The 17,874-nt window shown below is 53.9% G+C and overlaps 1 long non-coding RNA gene across 1 annotated transcript; it reads right to left on the bottom strand.

The window, feature by feature from the left end:
* Positions 1-5,153: 5,153 nt before the first annotated feature.
* LOC145517963 (uncharacterized) lies at positions 5,154-7,841 on the bottom strand. The gene is made up of 2 exons (XR_014062449.1): positions 6,057-7,841; positions 5,154-5,806 (listed from the first exon to the last, which is right to left on the bottom strand). It is a non-coding gene; the product is annotated as an uncharacterized LOC145517963 (long non-coding RNA).
* Positions 7,842-17,874: the final 10,033 nt, after the last annotated feature.

Below are 17,874 nucleotides of genomic sequence, written 5' to 3'. Positions count from 1 at the left end.
CCCTGGGTTCTTGTCTTTTCCTCTCCAAACCTTCCGTCCTTTTCCCCCTTCTGGGGTGGATGGGCGCTGTCATTGCTTCTACCTTCGAGACAGAGTGATGAAAAGTCTGGGCCATCGACTCCTTTCCTCTCTTTGGTTCCGTGTCTCTCTCTGGCTGTGTCCCTCTCTTTTCCTTTCTCGATTCAGTCTGTGTCTTCCTCTTTCTCTCTCGTGTGTGGATGGATGGATGCTAGGAATGCACATGTATATGATTAGATGAGGGTTATGTTTTAGGGATAGGTTAGAGGGAGAGAAAGGCTTTAGGTCGGAGTTGGTCATGGGGGAAGGGTCAAGGGTGGTGGTGGTGTTTCTTGGAATCTGAGTGCTGTGCATTCTTCGTCTCTTTCCATATGAACCCCTTCTCAGATACACCACTTGCAAGGAGTCTCTCATGTTCCGTTTCCTATCTTTTGCATTTGTGAATGCTTAGCTTCTCTGTTGTGAAGAGGTTCCATTGGATGGAAACCCATTGGTGTACTTCGTTTCCCTCTTTCCCTTACTTGAAGAGACCCATTTCTACCTCCGCCCAGCAAATGGCAAGGAGACTCTGATGTTAAGGAGCCTTTGACCTACGCTTCTTTCTAGCTATCTCATGACATCAGCCTTTAGGGTGAGGGTTTTCCCCGATATTGAGGTGGTGTGAGATCAAAACCAATAGCGTTCTTCAGATGTAGCTGTCTGGTTTTCCCATGGACATTGATTGAAGAGGCTTTCTTGTTCCCATTTGGATATTCTCCCCTTCTGTGTCAGAGACGAGTTGACCATGGATGCCGGGGTTTGTTTCTGGACCCTCAACTTGATTCCATCGATCTGGATCTGTGTGTGTTGTTGTATTCCCAATAGCATACTGTCCTGCTGCTGCCGCTGCGGCTAAGTCACTTCAGTCGTGTCTGACTCTGCGCGACCCCATGGCCTGCAGCCTACCAGGCTCCTCTGTCCAGGGCACTTTCCAGGCAAGAGTACTGGAGTGGGTCGCCATCGCCTTCTCCGATACTCTCCTGAGGATCCTAGTTTGCTCGTCTAATTTCCTTTCACACAACCTTGGATGTCCGTATCGGGGCTTTTTCGTCGGATTGTATTGACAATTTAGGCTCTTTTCTGTTTCCGAAACCCCTGTTGCAATTCTTTGTTCGGTGCCAAAATGCATTGGCATTTTGGGAGGAATAGCATCGAAGCTGTGGATTGCCTTGTGGGGCTGTGACATCATTTTCCCAATAGGAATTCTTTCAAGCCCTGAGCACAGCTTCTCTTTGCAGCGATTGGTGTGGGCTTGATCTTCCTTCTTCCATCTCTCGCCGTTTTGTGAGAACAGGTCCTTCCTTCCCTTCTGGGTTAGATGGACTCGTGGGTATCACTTCAGTGAATGGCATTGTCAGTGGGGGTGATAATTCCCTTCTCATTGGAAGACTTTGCTGTGAGTATTAGAAATGCAAGTGATTTCTCTTCCCCTTCCTCCCTGTCCATCTCTCAGAGCCACCGGGAAACAGAGGCCTCATCCAGGGTCACACAGGCCCGAGGGAGTGCAACTAGACTGTTGTTTCTTCAGGCCCTCTGTGCTGGACATCATCCGGGATACTCTGTGTGTGTCTTCCTCAGTCTGGTGTCCCTTCAGACCTTTCCCTAGTTTTCACAGGCTTGTTGTGTTGGTGTTCTTTGTCTGTTTGGAGACACATCCTTGAGAAGCTTTGTGTTTCCACTCATTCATCTCGCGATGTATGACCTGTCTTTTGCTTTTGTCATGAGGTCTTTCCCACAGTAGATATCTTTGATTTTGCAAAGTCCACTGTATTCTCTGGGTTGTTTTGTGGACTGCCTTTTAGTTTTGTGTGTGAAGACTCAAAGCACGTGTCCGGTTTCTGCTCATTGTTCTTCTAGATTTGTGACAAGTTTTCATGGAAACTTTGTCTAGGGATAACTGGAAGTGAACTCGATGTAAGGTGTCAAGTCTCCATCTGCATTCATGTCATGCCCTGCAGTTTCCAATTCCCTGTTCCTGAGTGGTTTTGGAGACCTTGTGGGAAGTTTGGTTGCATCGGAGTTTGCGTTTCCACCTTGAGTAGATTCACACTGTTCTGCCCTCAGGGACACTGTCAAGGGGGAGTGAGGAGCAGCCTGCACTTCCAGCAGTGACCACACGGTGGGGCGAGTGCTGCTCTCCCCTCTGGGAGCCCCAGGCCACAGGCATCCCAGTGAGGAGCCAGCTTTGTGCTCAGCTGAAAGGAGTTAGTCTCTCAGGATCCTCTGAGCCCTTGCCTTTGGATCACCCAGGGTGGGCATTTACTGTGACAGAAAAAAATTGCCCTGAATTCCATGGACGGAAGAGCCTGGCTGTGTAGAGTTCGTGAGTTGCCGTGAATCAGACACAACTGAGGACACAAAAATTCAATAGACTAAAACCCTTTTTGGGGGTGGGGGAAGTGAAAGGGGGTGATGTGGGCTTTTTTGTCTTATATAATAGCCAAGGGAAATCTAGTTTAAACCTAAATTCACATAGATGGGAAAGGTATAGCTCTCCGTCACCCTATTAAAAAAAAAAAAAAACTACTTAACTTTTCTGAAAGTTTATTTAGTAGCTTCCTTGAGCAGTTCATTGTGAAGCTTTTTTTTTTTTTTTTCTGTCACTTTGGCCTCATTAAAAAGTTCGGTTTGCCTTTACTGGATAATTTCGTTCATTGGTTTGTTAGGGAATCTTGGTAATATTTGAGTTTCCTGGGGAGCATGGTCACATGACCTGGCCCTGGCCAATCGGTGCGTTCCACCTCCCTGGCCACTGTGATTGGCTCCGGACTGGGGCAGTGCCCAATCGGGGCCCAGGGTCGGGCCTCACGTTGGAAGCCAGGGGAAGACGAGCTCTCGTCCTGCTGGGGTAGGGGAAGGGGTGGGGCCGGGGGAGGTCAGGCTCCAGCAGTGGGAGGGGCTTGAGGTCCGCCTGCGGCAGTTGGTGACCTTCCTGCTCCCCTCAGGGCAGAGCCGCCGGCCTGAGAATGAGGGCACTGCTGAGCCCAGGGGCTGGGATGGCCCGTTGCTGCTGTGGTCCCAGAGCTCCACCCGAGACCTGAGGGAGGCCGTCTGCCCGTGAGTCCTCTCCCGCTTGTCTGTCAGCTTGTTTGAACCATGCTGGGTTTTCTGCCAAGCTGGCTAAGGGGAGTCCCTGGAAATGCAAGGGTGTGGGTTTTGGCAGACTTCAGGGAAGACATGCCAGATGAGCCTGGGAGACTCCCGCTTAATCTGGATTCAGGAGATATCTCTTCCGGCCAGCTAGTAATTGTAGGATAAGCCTAATGAGTCTTCACAGGATGAAGAGAGTAACGTGCCAAGGTAGCAATCGATGTCCTCATTCGAGAGGATGAAGCTGGTGCTCAGAGAAGGGGGGAACTTGGCCACAGCAAGGAGGTGTGCACCCAGACAGAACCCCCAGATCCGGCCATTTGAGCTCAGGGAGGCCACTGGTGTGGCTTGTCCCTGAGGCAGGGGCCGAGGCACGCAGCCCACCCTGATTCCTGCGGGGGCCTGACTTGGGAAGTGCCATCTGGTAGCTTTGAGACTCACCAAACCAAATTGAACTGGAGAGAGGAAGGACACCTTCCTTCATCCACCCCCCACCCCCGCCGGATTCCCACATACCCTGACCCCTTTCTCTGGATTTCGGAGCCATTTCCCGAGTCCCGCTCATATGACCTCATTCGAAGTGCACTGTGGACGAGCTGCCATCTGCAGCTGCTACCAAAGCAGCCAAGGGCTTTAGCTCCCGAGTACCTCCCTTCCTTTGGAACTTGGGGGCCCTCTACTCCCCACTTGCACGCCACAGACCTTTGCTGAGGATTGTGGGGACCCTCACTCAGTTTGCAGCACGTTGTAGCCATCCCTGTCCTCTCAATACCTCCCTTGCAACTCAGCTTGTGAGCTCCTTTGGAGCAGCGTGGCCCACCTGGCTGCAACGGAAGAGACACAGCTGACAGTGAAACAACAGCTTAGATCTGACAGCCGGAAAGCTCTGTCAGAAGGGACCTCCCTCTTCACACCGTAGAGGCTGTAGGAGCCGCCAGGGTTTGGGAACCAGTGCTGGGGCCAAAATGACTCCACAGCTGTTTTCCTTCCTGGGGAGGGTTCTGGCTCGAGTGGGAATGGCTCAAGTCTCCTAAGGTTCTGAAAGCCCACTGTGTGCAGATTCACGGTACACAGAGAGGAGAAGGTGGAGTCCTGCCCTGGAGGTGGGCACAGCTCACGGATGAGCCAGGCAGGCAGGCAGGCAGGCAGGGCATGAGAACACCTGAGCTGCCTTCATGAGTGAATGGTGTGGGGGCAGAGGAAGAGAAGCCGGTCTGCTCCCTCATGTGGTGCCCAGGGCAGGTTGTCCCCAGAGGAAACCCTTACGACAGTGAGGACTATCACTGCTGTTTCCCAAGGGGTTCCGTCGGTGCGTGTCTTCCCCGGAGCGGTCAGGCCGTCTCTAAAGTACACTGGCCGTGGGCATTGCCTCTCCTTGGAACTTCCCATGTGTTTCTCTTTTTTATGGAACAGTGATTTTTCTAGAGGGGTTCTGGGCCACAAGGTTGTTGGGTCATTTTCTAGCCTTCTGTCGTGAAGAACGCTTTCCTGGGCGTTGGGGTGGTTTGTTGTTCCAGCTCCCTTTCTTGGCTTCTTTTGGGAGCTGGTGCCACAAGAGGAGCTCAGCCTCTGCCTTCTGGCTGAGATGTCACCCTTCAAACAGCAATGCCTGCCTGGAGATAATGATGGCATTTGCCAAAAGGGCTTCGTTTGGCACATGATATCTTGAAAGGACGTACACCGTCCTTTCAGCTATCAAAGGCTACTTCAAAGGACATAAAAATGAGAACTCTCCAATGGAGTCTTACAGTAGGTGGAGAGTCCGAAAAAAACTCCTTCAGTCATTTCACTGAGAGGCATTGATTGGGGACACCAAGAATATAGGAAGGAATGCAGAAAGAAAAGATGAAATTGTGTTCAGGATCGGGGGGGAGGGATGAACAGGGCGTGCTTGCCTTGAATCCAGGCTTTGTTGGCGGTTGGGGCATAAAGATGGAAGGGGTCTGCAACTACAAAGTGGTGATGGTAACACAGTATCACCAGAGTTACACAACAGTGTTCCCAAATTGCAACAATGATGAAAAAGTTTACTAATCCCAACTTAACCAACAGAAATACACGAAACCATACAAACAATAAAACATCACCAGAAAGGTGGAAACAAACCAAATGCAAAGCAGTTCAGGGGAAAGGAACTCCATGTCCCCTGGGGGCACAACGAGTTGCCGGCGTCCACGGTGAGCAGACAGGGATGGAGGCTGCAGAGCCGACCGCTGCCCTGGACGTGGTGTTTCCGGCAAGGGCTCTGGGTCTCTGTCCAGAGCGGGGGCTCGTTCTTCCTGCAGGGGCGGGTGAGTCATCGTCGGCGTCTGGGTGTTGCGCGGGAGCCAGGGCAGGCTCTCCCTGCCGAGGCGGTGACTCCTCCTCTGCCTCGGGTTCTCCTGCCAAAGCCCGAGCAGGTACAGGTGCACGTGGAGGTGGAGGTTCTCGCTGAGGGGGTGGGACATCAGTGCCTGGAGCTGGGGGTCCTGCAGGCACGGAGATCCGATCTGCCCGGTGTGCTGGCCAGTACCCAGCTGGCCTGGTGTCTCTGCGAGGGCAAGTCTCGGTTCTCCATCTGCCCTCGGTGGATTCCTGGGTCCTGCACCTGGAGCCACCACCTCTGTAGGGACAGGTCTGGGAAGTGGAGCCTGGTTCCAGTTGGAGGCCAGTGCTAGAGCTGGGGGAGAAGCAAAGTTTACCCACAGGCCAGCCTTGGCATGTGCGTATCCCGGGACAGAAAGCTTCCAAGAGATTCCCAAAGAATACCCAGCGTCGGATGTCTTTTGGGACTGAAGTGTGCAAGATGGGGGTGGGGGTGTGAGGCCAGCGCTTGCTGCAGGCCCAGCAGCATCTTTCGGGGACTCGTCCCTGTGTAGCTCAGCACCCCCTCCCCACACACTCCCGTGCACCAGCCCCAGCGTCCTCACCTCTGTGCTCTGGCGTGCTGGGCTCCAGGTCCTCCTGCTGCCTCAGAGGCCGGGGTTCTCGGGACTCTGGGTCGCAGCCGGGTGTGCTGAGCTCCGTGGCAGCCTCAGACTGGGCCGCCGGGTGTATCCTGGGCGGTGTCTCGGCAGCAGGCCTTCCCCGCCTCCGCTTCGCCCCCGGTGGGGCTGATGCCTCCGTGGGCACGCTCACCTGGAGCCTGCACTGGGCCTCACGGGCGGGGGGGTGGTGCTCCGACCCCTCCCTCCAGGAGGTGGACGGGGTGTCCCCGTCCTCGGCCTCATCACGTGGGAAGCTCTGCAACGACAGTGACCGTCAGCCAGCCGTGCTGGGAGTTTTCCGAGCTGGGCCCGGCCAGTGGAGCCGCTGCTTCTGCCTGCTCGAACTTCTCTTCCCAGAAGGGTCAGAGACGTGTGTCTGCTCACATCCCCACCCGGGAGGAAAGAGACCCACCTGAGGGTGTGAGGTCAGCCTGGGCGGCCGGCGCTGCCCGCACTCTCCCCATCCCACCCAGCCTGCTCTCCCCTGGGGTGTGGACACAACTTGTCCGCAGGCTTCTGACCCCACATCCGCCTGGGCTTCCTTGAGGGAGACACACCCCGAGAAACCCGCATCCACACACACAGGCAAAGGACCCGGTGTTTCCGGGTGGCATGGGAGAGGTGGCCTGGCCCGGCCTGGGGCTCCCCGTGTTACCTTTCTGTTTCTCCGGGCAAAGGGCCAGAGGCCTCTCGGGGGTGCCCTGAGCCAACGTCGACAGGGTGCCCACGCACACTGCCTGTGAGCTCTCCTGCGGCCCCGGGCTCTGGGCAGGGGCAAACAGCAGAACATCCTGGCAGCAAGTGATCTGGCTGGGGGCTCCTCTCCGCTCTGGAGGCCTGGATACCCGGGTTGCGGGTTCTGTTGGGTTCTGTTGCCGGCAGGTGACATCATTTCCTGGGGTTCGTGCTGAGGTCCCTTCCCCAAAACTTCCCAAGGGAATCTCTGGGTTTCTGACTGCTCGACCACCCCCCTTAGGCCATGTGCAGGCACAGTGACAGCCACACAGCCCAGCCCACAGCCCTGGGGAGGCCTGGGTGCAGCCAGGGCCTGAGCTCCGAGGACCCCGCTGCTCTCAGACCAGGCTCCTTCTTCTCATAAGTGGTGTGGCCCTGGACAAGCATATGCCCCTCAGGGTTTCCCCAGTCTCTCCATCTGCAGAGAGGGGGTCATTCTCCCATCTGTTTCCTAGGTCTGGCGGCCTACGAGCAGCTCCATGCCTTTCCACCTGGGGCCGATATCACGTGGAGCTTGTGCGCTGAGACTTCAGAAAGAAAGACTCCATCCAGGGCTGACACAGCACAGAATGGGGCAGAACGAGGCCTGGATGCGCCGTGGAACCCAGGAAAAGGCACTCCCCCTCCTGACTGTTTTGAGACCCCGCATCCAAGTTGGAGCACCGAAAGGAAGACTCGAAGGTCTCCCTCTCTTATAGAAAAGAGTAGCCAACTTTCTGGTCCTCTGTTTGCATTGAGATTCTGTTCAAGTGTCCCAGCTCGGCTTCTGCGGGTGGCTGAGCTTCTAATGGATCCCTGGGTTCTTGTCTTTTCCTCTCCAAACCTTCCGTCCTTTTCCCCCTTCTGGGGTGGATGGGCGCTGTCATTGCTTCTACCTTCGAGACAGAGTGATGAAAAGTCTGGGCCATCGACTCCTTTCCTCTCTTTGGTTCCGTGTCTCTCTCTGGCTGTGTCCCTCTCTTTTCCTTTCTCGATTCAGTCTGTGTCTTCCTCTTTCTCTCTCGTGTGTGGATGGATGGATGCTAGGAATGCACATGTATATGATTAGATGAGGGTTATGTTTTAGGGATAGGTTAGAGGGAGAGAAAGGCTTTAGGTCGGAGTTGGTCATGGGGGAAGGGTCAAGGGTGGTGGTGGTGTTTCTTGGAATCTGAGTGCTGTGCATTCTTCGTCTCTTTCCATATGAACCCCTTCTCAGATACACCACTTGCAAGGAGTCTCTCATGTTCCGTTTCCTATCTTTTGCATTTGTGAATGCTTAGCTTCTCTGTTGTGAAGAGGTTCCATTGGATGGAAACCCATTGGTGTACTTCGTTTCCCTCTTTCCCTTACTTGAAGAGACCCATTTCTACCTCCGCCCAGCAAATGGCAAGGAGACTCTGATGTTAAGGAGCCTTTGACCTACGCTTCTTTCTAGCTATCTCATGACATCAGCCTTTAGGGTGAGGGTTTTCCCCGATATTGAGGTGGTGTGAGATCAAAACCAATAGCGTTCTTCAGATGTAGCTGTCTGGTTTTCCCATGGACATTGATTGAAGAGGCTTTCTTGTTCCCATTTGGATATTCTCCCCTTCTGTGTCAGAGACGAGTTGACCATGGATGCCGGGGTTTGTTTCTGGACCCTCAACTTGATTCCATCGATCTGGATCTGTGTGTGTTGTTGTATTCCCAATAGCATACTGTCCTGCTGCTGCCGCTGCGGCTAAGTCACTTCAGTCGTGTCTGACTCTGCGCGACCCCATGGCCTGAAGCCTACCAGGCTCCTCTGTCCAGGGCACTTTCCAGGCAAGAGTACTGGAGTGGGTCGCCATCGCCTTCTCCGATACTCTCCTGAGGATCCTAGTTTGCTCGTCTAATTTCCTTTCACACAACCTTGGATGTCCGTATCGGGGCTTTTTCGTCGGATTGTATTGACAATTTAGGCTCTTTTCTGTTTCCGTAACCCCTGTTGCAATTCTTTGTTCGGTGCGAAAATGCATTGGCATTTTGGGAGGAATAGCATCGAAGCTGTGGATTGCCTTGTGGGGCTGTGACATCATTTTCCCAATAGGAATTCTTTCAAGCCCTGAGCACAGCTTCTCTTTGCAGCGATTGGTGTGGGCTTGATCTTCCTTCTTCCATCTCTCGCCGTTTTGTGAGAACAGGTCCTTCCTTCCCTTCTGGGTTAGATGGACTCGTGGGTATCACTTCAGTGAATGGCATTGTCAGTGGGGGTGATAATTCCCTTCTCATTGGAAGACTTTGCTGTGAGTATTAGAAATGCAAGTGATTTCTCTTCCCCTTCCTCCCTGTCCATCTCTCAGAGCCACCGGGAAACAGAGGGTTCATCCAGGGTCACACAGGCCCGAGGGAGTGCAACTAGACTGTTGTTTCTTCAGGCCCTCTGTGCTGGACATCATCCGGGATACTCTGTGTGTGTCTTCCTCAGTCTGGTGTCCCTTCAGACCTTTCCCTAGTTTTCACAGGCTTGTTGTGTTGGTGTTCTTTGTCTGTTTGGAGACACATCCTTGAGAAGCTTTGTGTTTCCACTCATTCATCTCGCGATGTATGACCTGTCTTTTGCTTTTGTCATGAGGTCTTTCCCACAGTAGATATCTTTGATTTTGCAAAGTCCACTGTATTCTCTGGGTTGTTTTGTGGACTGCCTTTTAGTTTTGTGTGTGAAGACTCAAAGCACGTGTCCGGTTTCTGCTCATTGTTCTTCTAGATTTGTGACAAGTTTTCATGGAAACTTTGTCTAGGGATAACTGGAAGTGAACTCGATGTAAAGTGTCAAGTCTCCATCTGCATTCATGTCATGCCCTGCAGTTTCCAATTCCCTCTTCCTGAGTGGTTTTGGAGACCTTGTGGGAAGTTCGGTTGCATCGGAGTTTGCGTTTCCATCTTGAGTAGATTCACACTGTTCTGCCCTCAGGGACACTGTCAAGGGGGAGTGAGGAGCAGCCTGCACTTCCAGCAGTGACCACACGGTGGGGCGAGTGCTGCTCTCCCCTCTGGGAGCCCCAGGCCACAGGCATCCCAGTGAGGAGCCAGCTTTGTGCTCAGCTGAAAGGAGTTAGTCTCTCAGGATCCTCTGAGCCCTTGCCTTTGGATCACCCAGGGTGGGCATTTACTGTGACAGAAAAAAATTGCCCTGAATTCCATGGACGGAAGAGCCTGGCTGTGTAGAGTTCGTGAGTTGCCGTGAATCAGACACAACTGAGGACACAAAAATTCAATAGACTAAAACCCTTTTTGGGGGTGGGGGAAGTGAAAGGGGGTGATGTGGGCTTTTTTGTCTTATATAATAGCCAAGGGAAATCTAGTTTAAACCTAAATTCACATAGATGGGAAAGGTATAGCTCTCCGTCACCCTATTAAAAAAAAAAAAATACTACTTAACTTTTCTGAAAGTTTATTTAGTAGCTTCCTTGAGCAGTTCATTGTGAAGCTTTTTTTTTTTTTTCTGTCACTTTGGCCTCATTAAAAAGTACGGTTTGCCTTTACTGGATAATTTCGTTCATTGGTTTGTTAGGGAATCTTGGTAATATTTGAGTTTCCTGGGGAGCATGGTCACATGACCTGGCCCTGGCCAATCGGTGCGTTCCACCTCCCTGGCCACTGTGATTGGCTCCGGACTGGGGCAGTGCCCAATCGGGGCCCAGGGTCGGGCCTCACGTTGGAAGCCAGGGGAAGACGAGCTCTCGTCCTGCTGGGGTAGGGGAAGGGGTGGGGCCGGGGGAGGTCAGGCTCCAGCAGTGGGAGGGGCTTGAGGTCCGCCTGCGGCAGTTGGTGACCTTCCTGCTCCCCTCAGGGCAGAGCCGCCGGCCTGAGAATGAGGGCACTGCTGAGCCCAGGGGCTGGGATGGCCCGTTGCTGCTGTGGTCCCAGAGCTCCACCCGAGACCTGAGGGAGGCCGTCTGCCCGTGAGTCCTCTCCCGCTTGTCTGTCAGCTTGTTTGAATCATGCTGGGTTTTCTGCCCAGCTGCCTAAGGGGAGTCCCTGGAAATGCAAGGGTGTGGGTTTTGGCAGACTTCAGGGAAGACATGCCAGATGAGCCTGGGAGACTCCCGCTTAATCTGGATTCAGGAGATATCTCTTCCGGCCAGCTAGTAATTGTAGGATAAGCCTAATGAGTCTTCACAGGATGAAGAGAGTAACGTGCCAAGGTAGCAATCGATGTCCTCATTCGAGAGGATGAAGCTGGTGCTCAGAGAAGGGGGGAACTTGGCCACAGCAAGGAGGTGTGCACCCAGACAGAACCCCCAGATCCGGCCATTTGAGCTCAGGGAGGCCACTGGTGTGGCTTGTCCCTGAGGCAGGGGCCGAGGCACGCAGCCCACCCTGATTCCTGCGGGGGCCTGACTTGGGAAGTGCCATCTGGTAGCTTTGAGACTCACCAAACCAAATTGAACTGGAGAGAGGAAGGACACCTTCCTTCATCCACCCCCCACCCCCGCCGGATTCCCACATACCCTGACCCCTTTCTCTGGATTTCGGAGCCATTTCCCGAGTCCCGCTCATATGACCTCATTCGAAGTGCACTGTGGACGAGCTGCCATCTGCAGCTGCTACCAAAGCAGCCAAGGGCTTTAGCTCCCGAGTACCTCCCTTCCTTTGGAACTTGGGGGCCCTCTACTCCCCACTTGCACGCCACAGACCTTTGCTGAGGATTGTGGGGACCCTCACTCAGTTTGCAGCACGTTGTAGCCATCCCTGTCCTCTCAATACCTCCCTTGCAACTCAGCTTGTGAGCTCCTTTGGAGCAGCGTGGCCCACCTGGCTGCAACGGAAGAGACACAGCTGACAGTGAAACAACAGCTTAGATCTGACAGCCGGAAAGCTCTGTCAGAAGGGACCTCCCTCTTCACACCGTAGAGGCTGTAGGAGCCGCCAGGGTTTGGGAACCAGTGCTGGGGCCAAAATGACTCCACAGCTGTTTTCCTTCCTGGGGAGGGTTCTGGCTCGAGTGGGAATGGCTCAAGTCTCCTAAGGTTCTGAAAGCCCACTGTGTGCAGATTCACGGTACACAGAGAGGAGAAGGTGGAGTCCTGCCCTGGAGGTGGGCACAGCTCACGGATGAGCCAGGCAGGCAGGCAGGCAGGCAGGGCATGAGAACACCTGAGCTGCCTTCATGAGTGAATGGTGTGGGGGCAGAGGAAGAGAAGCCGGTCTGCTCCCTCATGTGGTGCCCAGGGCAGGTTGTCCCCAGAGGAAACCCTTACGACGGTGAGGACTATCACTGCTGTTTCCCAAGGGGTTCCGTCGGTGCGTGTCTTCCCCGGAGCGGTCAGGCCGTCTCTAAAGTACACTGGCCGTGGGCATTGCCTCTCCTTGGAACTTCCCATGTGTTTCTCTTTTTTATGGAACAGTGATTTTTCTAGAGGGGTTCTGGGCCACAAGGTTGTTGGGTCATTTTCTAGCCTTCTGTCGTGAAGAACGCTTTCCTGGGCGTTGGGGTGGTTTGTTGTTCCAGCTCCCTTTCTTGGCTTCTTTTGGGAGCTGGTGCCACAAGAGGAGCTCAGCCTCTGCCTTCTGGCTGAGATGTCACCCTTCAAACAGCAATGCCTGCCTGGAGATAATGATGGCATTTGCCAAAAGGGCTTCGTTTGGCACATGATATCTTGAAAGGACGTACACCGTCCTTTCAGCTATCAAAGGCTACTTCAAAGGACATAAAAATGAGAACTCTCCAATGGAGTCTTACAGTAGGTGGAGAGTCCGAAAAAAACTCCTTCAGTCATTTCACTGAGAGGCATTGATTGGGGACACCAAGAATATAGGAAGGAATGCAGAAAGAAAAGATGAAATTGTGTTCAGGATCGGGGGGGAGGGATGAACAGGGCGTGCTTGCCTTGAATCCAGGCTTTGTTGGCGGTTGGGGCATAAAGATGGAAGGGGTCTGCAACTACAAAGTGGTGATGGTAACACAGTATCACCAGAGTTACACAACAGTGTTCCCAAATTGCAACAATGATGAAAAAGTTTACTAATCCCAACTTAACCAACAGAAATACACGAAACCATACAAACAATAAAACATCACCAGAAAGGTGGAAACAAACCAAATGCAAAGCAGTTCAGGGGAAAGGAAGTCCATGTCCCCTGGGGGCACAACGAGTTGCCGGCGTCCACGGTGAGCAGACAGGGATGGAGGCTGCAGAGCCGACCGCTGCCCTGGACGTGGTGTTTCCGGCAAGGGCTCTGGGTCTCTGTCCAGAGCGGGGGCTCGTTCTTCCTGCAGGGGCGGGTGAGTCATCGTCGGCGTCTGGGTGTTGCGCGGGAGCCAGGGCAGGCTCTCCCTGCCGAGGCGGTGACTCCTCCTCTGCCTCGGGTTCTCCTGCCAAAGCCCGAGCAGGTACAGGTGCACGTGGAGGTGGAGGTTCTCGCTGAGGGGGTGGGACATCAGTGCCTGGAGCTGGGGGTCCTGCAGGCACGGAGATCCGATCTGCCCGGTGTGCTGGCCAGTACCCAGCTGGCCTGGTGTCTCTGCGAGGGCAAGTCTCGGTTCTCCATCTGCCCTCGGTGGATTCCTGGGTCCTGCACCTGGAGCCACCACCTCTGTAGGGACAGGTCTGGGAAGTGGAGCCTGGTTCCAGTTGGAGGCCAGTGCTAGAGCTGGGGGAGAAGCAAAGTTTACCCACAGGCCAGCCTTGGCATGTGCGTATCCCGGGACAGAAAGCTTCCAAGAGATTCCCAAAGAATACCCAGCGTCGGATGTCTTTTGGGACTGAAGTGTGCAAGATGGGGGTGGGGGTGTGAGGCCAGCGCTTGCTGCAGGCCCAGCAGCATCTTTCGGGGACTCGTCCCTGTGTAGCTCAGCACCCCCTCCCCACACACTCCCGTGCACCAGCCCCAGCGTCCTCACCTCTGTGCTCTGGCGTGCTGGGCTCCAGGTCCTCCTGCTGCCTCAGAGGCCGGGGTTCTCGGGACTCTGGGTCGCAGCCGGGTGTGCTGAGCTCCGTGGCAGCCTCAGACTGGGCCGCCGGGTGTATCCTGGGCGGTGTCTCGGCAGCAGGCCTTCCCCGCCTCCGCTTCGCCCCCGGTGGGGCTGATGCCTCCGTGGGCACGCTCACCTGGAGCCTGCACTGGGCCTCACGGGCGGGGGGGTGGTGCTCCGACCCCTCCCTCCAGGAGGTGGACGGGGTGTCCCCGTCCTCGGCCTCATCACGTGGGAAGCTCTGCAACGACAGTGACCGTCAGCCAGCCGTGCTGGGAGTTTTCCGAGCTGGGCCCGGCCAGTGGAGCCGCTGCTTCTGCCTGCTCGAACTTCTCTTCCCAGAAGGGTCAGAGACGTGTGTCTGCTCACATCCCCACCCGGGAGGAAAGAGACCCACCTGAGGGTGTGAGGTCAGCCTGGGCGGCCGGCGCTGCCCGCACTCTCCCCATCCCACCCAGCCTGCTCTCCCCTGGGGTGTGGACACAACTTGTCCGCAGGCTTCTGACCCCACATCCGCCTGGGCTTCCTTGAGGGAGACACACCCCGAGAAACCCGCATCCACACACACAGGCAAAGGACCCGGTGTTTCCGGGTGGCATGGGAGAGGTGGCCTGGCCCGGCCTGGGGCTCCCCGTGTTACCTTTCTGTTTCTCCGGGCAAAGGGCCAGAGGCCTCTCGGGGGTGCCCTGAGCCAACGTCGACAGGGTGCCCACGCACACTGCCTGTGAGCTCTCCTGCGGCCCCGGGCTCTGGGCAGGGGCAAACAGCAGAACATCCTGGCAGCAAGTGATCTGGCTGGGGGCTCCTCTCCGCTCTGGAGGCCTGGATACCCGGGTTGCGGGTTCTGTTGGGTTCTGTTGCCGGCAGGTGACATCATTTCCTGGGGTTCGTGCTGAGGTCCCTTCCCCAAAACTTCCCAAGGGAATCTCTGGGTTTCTGACTGCTCGACCACCCCCCTTAGGCCATGTGCAGGCACAGTGACAGCCACACAGCCCAGCCCACAGCCCTGGGGAGGCCTGGGTGCAGCCAGGGCCTGAGCTCCGAGGACCCCGCTGCTCTCAGACCAGGCTCCTTCTTCTCATAAGTGGTGTGGCCCTGGACAAGCATATGCCCCTCAGGGTTTCCCCAGTCTCTCCATCTGCAGAGAGGGGGTCATTCTCCCATCTGTTTCCTAGGTCTGGCGGCCTACGAGCAGCTCCATGCCTTTCCACCTGGGGCCGATATCACGTGGAGCTTGTGCGCTGAGACTTCAGAAAGAAAGACTCCATCCAGGGCTGACACAGCACAGAATGGGGCAGAACGAGGCCTGGATGTGCCGTGGAACCCAGGAAAAGGCACTCCCCCTCCTGACTGTTTTGAGACCCCGCATCCAAGTTGGAGCACCGAAAGGAAGACTCGAAGGTCTCCCTCTCTTATAGAAAAGAGTAGCCAACTTTCTGGTCCTCTGTTTGCATTGAGATTCTGTTCAAGTGTCCCAGCTCGGCTTCTGCGGGTGGCTGAGCTTCTAATGGATCCCTGGGTTCTTGTCTTTTCCTCTCCAAACCTTCCGTCCTTTTCCCCCTTCTGGGGTGGATGGGCGCTGTCATTGCTTCTACCTTCGAGACAGAGTGATGAAAAGTCTGGGCCATCGACTCCTTTCCTCTCTTTGGTTCCGTGTCTCTCTCTGGCTGTGTCCCTCTCTTTTCCTTTCTCGATTCAGTCTGTGTCTTCCTCTTTCTCTCTCGTGTGTGGATGGATGGATGCTAGGAATGCACATGTATATGATTAGATGAGGGTTATGTTTTAGGGATAGGTTAGAGGGAGAGAAAGGCTTTAGGTCGGAGTTGGTCATGGGGGAAGGGTCAAGGGTGGTGGTGGTGTTTCTTGGAATCTGAGTGCTGTGCATTCTTCGTCTCTTTCCATATGAACCCCTTCTCAGATACACCACTTGCAAGGAGTCTCTCATGTTCCGTTTCCTATCTTTTGCATTTGTGAATGCTTAGCTTCTCTGTTGTGAAGAGGTTCCATTGGATGGAAACCCATTGGTGTACTTCGTTTCCCTCTTTCCCTTACTTGAAGAGACCCATTTCTACCTCCGCCCAGCAAATGGCAAGGAGACTCTGATGTTAAGGAGCCTTTGACCTACGCTTCTTTCTAGCTATCTCATGACATCAGCCTTTAGGGTGAGGGTTTTCCCCGATATTGAGGTGGTGTGAGATCAAAACCAATAGCGTTCTTCAGATGTAGCTGTCTGGTTTTCCCATGGACATTGATTGAAGAGGCTTTCTTGTTCCCATTTGGATATTCTCCCCTTCTGTGTCAGAGACGAGTTGACCATGGATGCCGGGGTTTGTTTCTGGACCCTCAACTTGATTCCATCGATCTGGATCTGTGTGTGTTGTTGTATTCCCAATAGCATACTGTCCTGCTGCTGCCGCTGCGGCTAAGTCACTTCAGTCGTGTCTGACTCTGCGCGACCCCATGGCCTGAAGCCTACCAGGCTCCTCTGTCCAGGGCACTTTCCAGGCAAGAGTACTGGAGTGGGTCGCCATCGCCTTCTCCGATACTCTCCTGAGGATCCTAGTTTGCTCGTCTAATTTCCTTTCACACAACCTTGGATGTCCGTATCGGGGCTTTTTCGTCGGATTGTATTGACAATTTAGGCTCTTTTCTGTTTCCGTAACCCCTGTTGCAATTCTTTGTTCGGTGCGAAAATGCATTGGCATTTTGGGAGGAATAGCATCGAAGCTGTGGATTGCCTTGTGGGGCTGTGACATCATTTTCCCAATAGGAATTCTTTCAAGCCCTGAGCACAGCTTCTCTTTGCAGCGATTGGTGTGGGCTTGATCTTCCTTCTTCCATCTCTCGCCGTTTTGTGAGAACAGGTCCTTCCTTCCCTTCTGGGTTAGATGGACTCGTGGGTATCACTTCAGTGAATGGCATTGTCAGTGGGGGTGATAATTCCCTTCTCATTGGAAGACTTTGCTGTGAGTATTAGAAATGCAAGTGATTTCTCTTCCCCTTCCTCCCTGTCCATCTCTCAGAGCCACCGGGAAACAGAGGGTTCATCCAGGGTCACACAGGCCCGAGGGAGTGCAACTAGACTGTTGTTTCTTCAGGCCCTCTGTGCTGGACATCATCCGGGATACTCTGTGTGTGTCTTCCTCAGTCTGGTGTCCCTTCAGACCTTTCCCTAGTTTTCACAGGCTTGTTGTGTTGGTGTTCTTTGTCTGTTTGGAGACACATCCTTGAGAAGCTTTGTGTTTCCACTCATTCATCTCGCGATGTATGACCTGTCTTTTGCTTTTGTCATGAGGTCTTTCCCACAGTAGATATCTTTGATTTTGCAAAGTCCACTGTATTCTCTGGGTTGTTTTGTGGACTGCCTTTTAGTTTTGTGTGTGAAGACTCAAAGCACGTGTCCGGTTTCTGCTCATTGTTCTTCTAGATTTGTGACAAGTTTTCATGGAAACTTTGTCTAGGGATAACTGGAAGTGAACTCGATGTAAAGTGTCAAGTCTCCATCTGCATTCATGTCATGCCCTGCAGTTTCCAATTCCCTCTTCCTGAGTGGTTTTGGAGACCTTGTGGGAAGTTCGGTTGCATCGGAGTTTGCGTTTCCATCTTGAGTAGATTCACACTGTTCTGCCCTCAGGGACACTGTCAAGGGGGAGTGAGGAGCAGCCTGCACTTCCAGCAGTGACCACACGGTGGGGCGAGTGCTGCTCTCCCCTCTGGGAGCCCCAGGCCACAGGCATCCCAGTGAGGAGCCAGCTTTGTGCTCAGCTGAAAGGAGTTAGTCTCTCAGGATCCTCTGAGCCCTTGCCTTTGGATCACCCAGGGTGGGCATTTACTGTGACAGAAAAAAATTGCCCTGAATTCCATGGACGGAAGAGCCTGGCTGTGTAGAGTTCGTGAGTTGCCGTGAATCAGACACAACTGAGGACACAAAAATTCAATAGACTAAAACCCTTTTTGGGGGTGGGGGAAGTGAAAGGGGGTGATGTGGGCTTTTTTGTCTTATATAATAGCCAAGGGAAATCTAGTTTAAACCTAAATTCACATAGATGGGAAAGGTATAGCTCTCCGTCACCCTATTAAAAAAAAAAAAATACTACTTAACTTTTC

The sequence above is a fragment of the Giraffa tippelskirchi genome, chromosome 8 (assembly GCF_054371585.1).
Source record: "Giraffa tippelskirchi isolate mGirTip1 chromosome 8, T2T-mGirTip1v1.2.pri, whole genome shotgun sequence".
Classification (NCBI taxonomy): domain Eukaryota; kingdom Metazoa; phylum Chordata; class Mammalia; order Artiodactyla; family Giraffidae; genus Giraffa; species Giraffa tippelskirchi.
Note: the sequence above shows the minus strand (reverse complement) of the source record. Positions and strands in the feature narration are given on the sequence as shown.